This window comes from Notothenia rossii, assembly GCF_949606895.1.
Source record: "Notothenia rossii genome assembly, chromosome: 2".
Taxonomy (NCBI): domain Eukaryota; kingdom Metazoa; phylum Chordata; class Actinopteri; order Perciformes; family Nototheniidae; genus Notothenia; species Notothenia rossii.
This window is the reverse complement of record NC_136904.1, coordinates 36,995,525-37,003,382: the sequence shown is the minus strand read 5'-3', so window position 1 is coordinate 37,003,382 and position 7,858 is coordinate 36,995,525.

The window sequence follows — 7,858 nt, the reverse complement described above, 5'->3', positions numbered from 1 at the left end:
CCATGTACATTACCGGGCAGGGATACACGCAGTAGGTAGAAAAAGGCATTCTCCTTGAATGAAAAGGACATGAAAGCCACCTCTAACAGAAAGGGCACAATGCAATTTATTTTGCACCTCGAGTCAATTACAGTCTGATCAATATTGGGTACTCACTGGCCTGACATTTTCTGCTCAAATCTGTTGCTTGGGCTGTCAAACAACATCTTCATCTTTGCCATGATCTCTGGTAAAAAAATGTATAAGTAATAAGAAGGAAAAACTTTTTTTTGTGATAGTGTTTTTGATCTTGAGATAATTCTGTACAGAAAAATGCCAAAACGAGGCGTTACGTATGGTAACCCTTGTTACACACAGGCGGAGCCCTCTACTGGACTCTATGGGTACTACCTTATCATGCAAGCATTCACCAACTGAGACTTCTATAGACGTAGCCGGCCCCGGGATGGGCCTACCTGAATAAGCGTGCATCTCACCGTATAAAAGGAGGCCTCGCCTCCTGACCGTCATCTTACACCTCTCTTCAGCGAGCGGTATAGGACAGACAGTGCCCCGAGTAGAGGGCTCCGCCTGTGCTTATATAACAAGGGTTACCATACGTAACCCCTCGTTATATCTCTCACGTACATCGTTCCGCCTCACTGCCCCTGACCAGCTTTAGCAGCCGCTGCGCCTCACTCACCTCTCCCTCGGTTGTAACCGTGGAGAAGTCCGGGCTGCGGCTGACAGAGCACACCCTGACGCGCTTACCTTGCGAAAAGTGTGCTCAGAAACAGTGCTGAGCACTCCCCGTCCGTCAGCCTATAGGCAAACAGAGAAAGTCCCGAGCCCTGTGTGGGTTCACTGCACCACCTCTCCCGCGTCCCTATGGAGCACGGAGAGAGCGCAAGTGCCCCCCCCCCCCCCCCCTCCTCACCAGTCCTGTGTTGCCAGGATCAAAATGTCTTAGTTGCTTTATGAATTAATGTGATATATATTGAAGTAGCCTGTAGCTTTATCAACGTCTGCATGTAATCAACAACTGACTGCCAATCAATATGTGTTTATGTGGATATGTTTAATGTTCCTCTCGGGCTGCATTTAAAAATAAAATAGAGAAAATAAATAAAATGGCTTTTGAAAATGTGTGCATCTTAAAAGTGCTTAATTTTAGATAAATAAAATAAAGTGTAGCAGCAGCTTGAGTTTCTCTTCTTCTTTGTCAACCGTTTCACATCATGACTTAACAGTTTCAGACGATTATAGAACAATATCAGTCTTTACACATCATAACAATTGAACAGTTTTAAAGTTTCTCTTTCTTTCTCTCTTATATTGCAGTCCCCCACTCACTTTTATTATTTTATTATTATCTTTATTCAGTGCGAGAATTGAGCTCGAGCTTGTCCTGCCAGGAGTTGAAATCTGGGCTGAAATGGTGTCAGGGCCATTCTCATACACGCATGCAGGTGCTCATTGGTCTCGCTTAGCCTGCCCTGGAATGATATTTATTTTTTGTAACCTCAGTTCTGACTTGAGAGGGAATGTTTGGTCAAACACTTTGTGTTTTGTCTCATTGTGGCGTTTTGGCCCTTTTAATGAGCGCCACGGTCTCTGAACAAATGAGACACACTGGTTCTGTGCTCCCAGTGGGCTGGATGAACATGAATGAGTTCTTCCACTCAGGGTTCAATTCTCTGTTCTCACTTTCCTCTTCTTGGAGAGCGCCATGTGTAATTATTTGTTTCTCCCCGTCTGCCTCTAACACGCCTGTTTATTCTCCTCTCCGCTTCTCTCCCTGTATCGCTAATTATTCTCTTCACTCACTTTCCTCTCCGCTTCTATCTGCCGCCCTCTCGTCTCTTCTTCTGTGTTTCTCTCCCTGTATCGCTCACTCGTCTCTTTCGCCCCCTGTCAGCAGCGGTTAAATAAAATAAAAAAATCGCCCCGTCAAAATTGAAATCCCCTATTAATGTATTGATTATAGGTCGGTGTCTGGGTCCGGATCCGGACCGCGGTCCGCCTGTTGCCGACAGCTGCCTTAGGCTCTTGGGCTCAAAGGAGGGGTTCGGTCTGAGTGTCGCCCCGCTCCGGTCACCCCGAATCAACAAGCAACTTGGGTGCACCGACAGAGCGGTCAGCTCGGACACTCTCTTGGTCCAAGTCAAGGTAAGTAGCAATGCTGTCTTCCGTGACAGTGCTTTCAGGGAGGAGAGCTCCAGAGGCTCAAATGGTTTTGTTACCAGAGCCTCGAGCACCAACGGCAGGTCCCACTGCGGGGCAGAGGCATGCACTACTGGGCACAGCCTCTTCACCCCCTGTAAAAACAGCGACATCAGTGGCTGAGAAAAGGCTGACCTGCCTTCAAATCCCTCATGGCAGGACGAGATGGCTGCTGCATACACTTTCACTGTGGAATGAGCCTCACTCTCCCCAGGAGGGGGAGAATGAGACGCAGCGGTGGAAAGGCGTAGAGCAGCTTCCTTGGCCATGGCTCGTGTACAAACGCGTCCACCCCTAAGGGCGGGTCGTCGCTCAGAGCCGTGGAGAACCACAGGGCATAGTGGCTGTTGCGCCGGCTGGCGAACAGGTCCACTTCCGCTCTCCCGAACTGGGCCCAGATCTGCTTCACCACCTCCGGGTGAAGCACCCACTCGCCTGGCAGGGGGCCGCCCCTCGACATGAGGTCGGCCCCCCTGTTCTCCAGTCTCGGGCCCCTAACCACAATTTTTCCGCTGTGGTCAACAAGGCGGCGGAGCGGACTCCACCCTGGGAGTAGCCGAACGGTAATCTGTTGTACTCGTAGGCTATCCCCTGGAAGGCAAAAAGCAGTTTCTGTGCTCCGTAACAATTTCCACATGAAAGTATGCGTCTTTCAGGTCGATGGTGGTGAACCAATCGCCCGGTTGCACTAGCCCCATTAACTGTTTTATAGTTAACATGCAGAATTTTCTGCAGGCAATGTGCCGATTCAGGCTGCAGAGATCTAGAATAGGTCTGAATTCCCCTGTCTTCTTGAGAAACAGGAAGTACATTTTTACAGACCCTTTTCTCTGTGCTGAGGGTGCACAAACAGACACCGCCTGTTTCTGCACCAGAGCCTGAATCTCTGCTGAGAGGAAACCCATCTCCTCCTGGGATGACAGATTTACGTCTCGCATGCCTTTGAATGGAGGTGGGATGCTGCAAAACTGGAGTAAATAACCCCGTCTCAGCGTCCTGTCCATCCACTTAACACACAGCTGACTTTCCATTCCCAATAACATTGTGTTAGGGGACAAGCCATCAGCTGTGGGGCCCCAGCTATGAAGCTGTGACCCGTCCCACCGCAAAACCTCCCGTGAAGGGAAATTTTGCCCATCGAGGGTCGACACAGAAAGGTCAGATTTTTTACTGAGGTCCCTGAACGCACCGCAGCAAGCTTTCTTGGGAGCACGTGCTCACCCAGACAGTAAAATGCATTAATTGGAGTATTTACGCTAGGCGTGGTGAGCCTCCTAACACTAACACACCGGCCACAATGCCCCTGTACCTGCATAGCGCTTTGATAGCATTTCCTGCGGTTTATCACTCTCACATGCCCATGCCCACTATCTGCTTCCTTTACTGGAGTTACAACTGGGGCAGCGAGTGGGGAATCTGTACGGTTAACGTTATGTCGAAGTGTGGAATTGTGGAGAGAAATTACACTTAGACTGGGATACATGCAATCATTTTTATTGACATTTGAATGTTTCACAATGTTTGCATGGAAGAGGGAGGAGGCGGGATTCGCCCTCGCGTCCTGGGTGGAGAAAGCCACTCTCTCCGCCGGGACGCTTCTTCCCACCGCCAGTCAGCTACGGGAGGACGGCGCACCCAACCCAGAAGCCCTCTGCTGAGGTGGAGTCTGCCGGGGTCGGGCAGCCCGCGAATGCCAGTATTGAGCCTTTCTGTCCTTCACACCGTAGCGCCGCGCTCTCTCCCCTGAGGAGGAGCCAGAGGAAGAGTCAGCGGCAGCATGCGGCTGAACTGCACCCTTCCTTCCTCCACGACTGAAGCATTGTGTGACCGAGGTGATCGATCCAAAGAGCCCCTCCCTGGATACGGGGGCCCCAAGGAGATCATCTCGATCCTACCTGGACAGCGCAGTGAGTCCCAACCACACGTGACGTGACGCCACTGTGGCCAGGGACATCACATGTCCAGCTGCGGCGGCTACACGTGGATCAGATTGTTCATCTGACCAATGCAGCGGTCCGAATAATCGCTCCCATCCTAAGGCGGGGGGGCGGGGGTTTCCTGCTGAGGGAATATTTTGTCCAAATATTCCAGGATATCTCCGTCCCAAGGCTGCGGGGGCAGAGGTTTCCTCCCCTCCGCCCATCCAGCTGCCTGTGGAAGCAGATGGGCCGCCAGGCTCTCATCAAGGGGGGGCACGCCGGGACACACTGTGTCCGAGCGGCCCTGCACCCTAAGGATTCCCGACATAGCTGCCACTGGAACCTTCGTTTGGAGTGGCTGCCGCCACGTCGCCTCCACACACTGCCAGATATCTGGCAACGGGTGCGAAACGAAGGCCGGCTGCGCCGGACGAACCGGGCCGTAGAACCCCTGATGGAGGCGGCTTACTGGCTTCGGTAGCAGCGGTAGGCCTACACCGCAGGGAAGTCCTGATCAGCACACCTGTGCCGTGGACCCTCCTGGATGCCGGACCCGGAAGCACCAGACATCAAGGCGTCCTCGTCGTCTTCCTCCTTGACGAACGGGGCCGCCCAGCCCGCTGGAATGGGGAAAACTAATGGCACCTCCCCGGCGACATACTGTTCCTCCATTTCCACCACCTCGAGGTCCTGGTCCTCCGTTTCCTCCTGCGAGACATAAAAGTGCTCGCGCCGGCGGCTAAGTCGTGGGAGCATACGGCAGGCATTGCAGGACGGAGACTGGGTCAGGCCGTCCAAGGATTGGTCAGGCCCCAGACATTCAAAACAGAGGCGGTGGGGATCGGCACCTGCGATTGAGCCAGGGCATGTAGGACAGGGCCAGGGCTCAAGGAGTGGTGAGTAGTGATGGCAGTTTGACACTGAAGCTTCGAACGGAGCTTCAACCCTGGACTTCCTATTCCATAGAAGCAGTGCTTCGAAGCTTGCTTCAAATCACGTGACATATGACGTCCGAAGCAGCAACTGCTTCAAATCACGTGACATGTGACGTCCGAACCAGCAACTGCTTCATTTCCTGAATGAATCAACTCACTGGTTCGCCGTCCAATCAGGTGATTCAATGCACTGCCTCGTCTTGATTCTGACAGGTGACAGGTTGAAACTGTTTCAAATTTGAGCGCTTCAACACTTTATAACCGCTCCATTTTATGACATATGGAAAAGACCGCAGCGGTATCTGCATACAGTACACGCGGTTTGATTGGCTAGCGCTTGCACTGGCGGGATTTGCATAAACGGGATTTGATTGGCTGATGTCAGCTTCGCAAGCATAGGGAACATCAAAAGTTGAACATTGCTCAACTTTTGATGCTCACGATGCTTGGAAAGCCATGCTCCGCTCCCCACAATGCAGTTCGGCGAAGATTAAAAATCTTCTACGTCACCCCATTCAAGTGAATGGGCGAAGCTTTGAAAGATTTTTTTCATGCCTGTGTGTGGACGGGCCGTTAGTGTGTGTTTGCATAGAATATTTTTCAAGGCAAAGATACGTTAAACCCACTGCAGCCTTGCACTTCGCCAGGAGAGGTCGCTGTTACTGAAGCTTCGAGAAATGAACCTATTTCCGACACAATTGTCCAAGTGGTTCGACGCTTCATTCAAAGCTTCATTTTGCCATCACTAGTGGTGAGTCCATGATTAAATTATTTCTCTTTCTTTTCTCGTTTACGTCTCAGTTGTTTTATCCTGCTCGCTGAAGAGAAAAGGATGACAGTCAGGAGGCGAGGCCGCCTTTTATACGGTGAGCTTGCGCGCGCATGCAGGTAGGCCCGCCCCAAGGGGGTGGCTACGTTTATAGATATCTCAGTAGGTGAATGCTTGCATAGTATGGTTGAGAGGTAGTACCCATAGAGTCCAGTAGAGGGTGGAGCCTGTGTAAGATATAACCTCCTGTCTCTTTATTCCAGTCTTGGTCTCTCTGCTGCAGTAATGCTTGGTGTTGATGTGGCTGCCTGTGCTTGAATAATCAAAATATGTCATTATGAACCAATATGGTTGGGGGATATCGAGTCCCATCTGGAAATCAAAGCAATAGTTGTAAAGCTCAGCAGTAAAATTGCTGCCCCACTGAGAGATAAGCAGCATAAGGAACATACCATATGTATTGCACACACACACACACACACACACACACACACACACACACACACACACACACACACACACACACACACACACACACACACACACACACACACACACACACACACACACACACACACACACACACACACACACACACACACACACACACACAGCATTTATTCATCCATTGCATTGGGAAAAGATGCATGCATGCTCAAATTGCTCTAAGCATGCTCTCACCCACACACATACCTTCCTTCACAGCCATCCTGATGCTCAGTGAACACGTTATATTTGTGTATGTTAGCCTAGCCGACATGATTGTTGTGTTTGCGTGGTTCCCAGTTTGTGGTGTCTGGCTCACAGTGTGCCGGTAAACAGCATGCACCCGAGACGATGGGGGGACTCCGGGCGCCATGATTCATGCAGACGGGTTGATTAAAGAGCAATCGCTGCCCCCGCGGCGCGAGAAAGGGTGGCATAATCACCGTACTAAAACACTGTCTGGGAGCACAAGCTTTATGTTATGAAAGTTTATGAGGGGGGAAAAAAGTTATCGAACGTCTAACATTGACAAAAAGCCCAATTATGAGTGGCTTTTGGTTACATTTTTGTCATATCTGTTTTTACTTCCTGTCTTTGTCTGTTTTCCTGCCTTTTGTGATTGTCAGTCCTGGCCTTTTTAGTTTCACCTGTTCCCCATCAGCCCTGCAATGACCTGACCTCTTGAACACCTGCACTTCATCTCTTCCTCAGTTCTGCTTGTGTTTAAGTCCTGGTTTTTGTTAGGTTCTTGTTTATTGGTTATCTGAAAGTGCTGTGTTCTGCCGCTGGGAAAAGGCTGAAATGAAGGCTAAAAGTTCCTGTTCCCTGCATTTGGGTCCACCCTGATCCACTTGCTGTGACACATTTTGGTACCGACAACATTGTTTGTTGGAACATGAAGAATATTCTAAGATTTTCTTCTGATTTAATATTTGTATGACCAGGTTGTTGGTGTGGATGACTCAAGTAAAGCCTTTAAGCCATTGTTCTGCGAGTCTGGTTTTAAAAGTGGCATTGTCATTGCTCTTCTGAAGTCCTCCAGCCAAACTGCTTCACACTGTGAAGAGCAAACCTACACTGTTCTCTCTCAACAAAGCGGAACCTCGCACTATCTAGACTGCACCCACGCAAGCTCTGCATCATCCTCTCCTCTCCCTCTTTACCCTTTTCCACATCATTCCTTTAAGAAACTGGCACTGGCCTCCCATGCTGTGATTTGATCTAGTCATTCACACCCAGGACATTGTTAAACCATACACTCCAACATGTGCATTTCGGTATGAATTGGTCAATTTGGTTGTTATTCCTTCACTGCGAGTTGGGCCCATGTATCCGTCAACAACATGATCTCTGACCCCAACCATGTTCAGCAGGGAATATGTATTCTTACCATCATATCAGAGATCTCTCAATTTAATAGGTTGGACTGAAGTACTCCTTTGTGCGTCACTCAATCCTCCATATATTATTTCAGGGGATAAATCCCAGATGAAATGTATGTTAGAGGGTCTTGATCATCTTCTCTTCAGTGAATCTCGTCTTGCTGT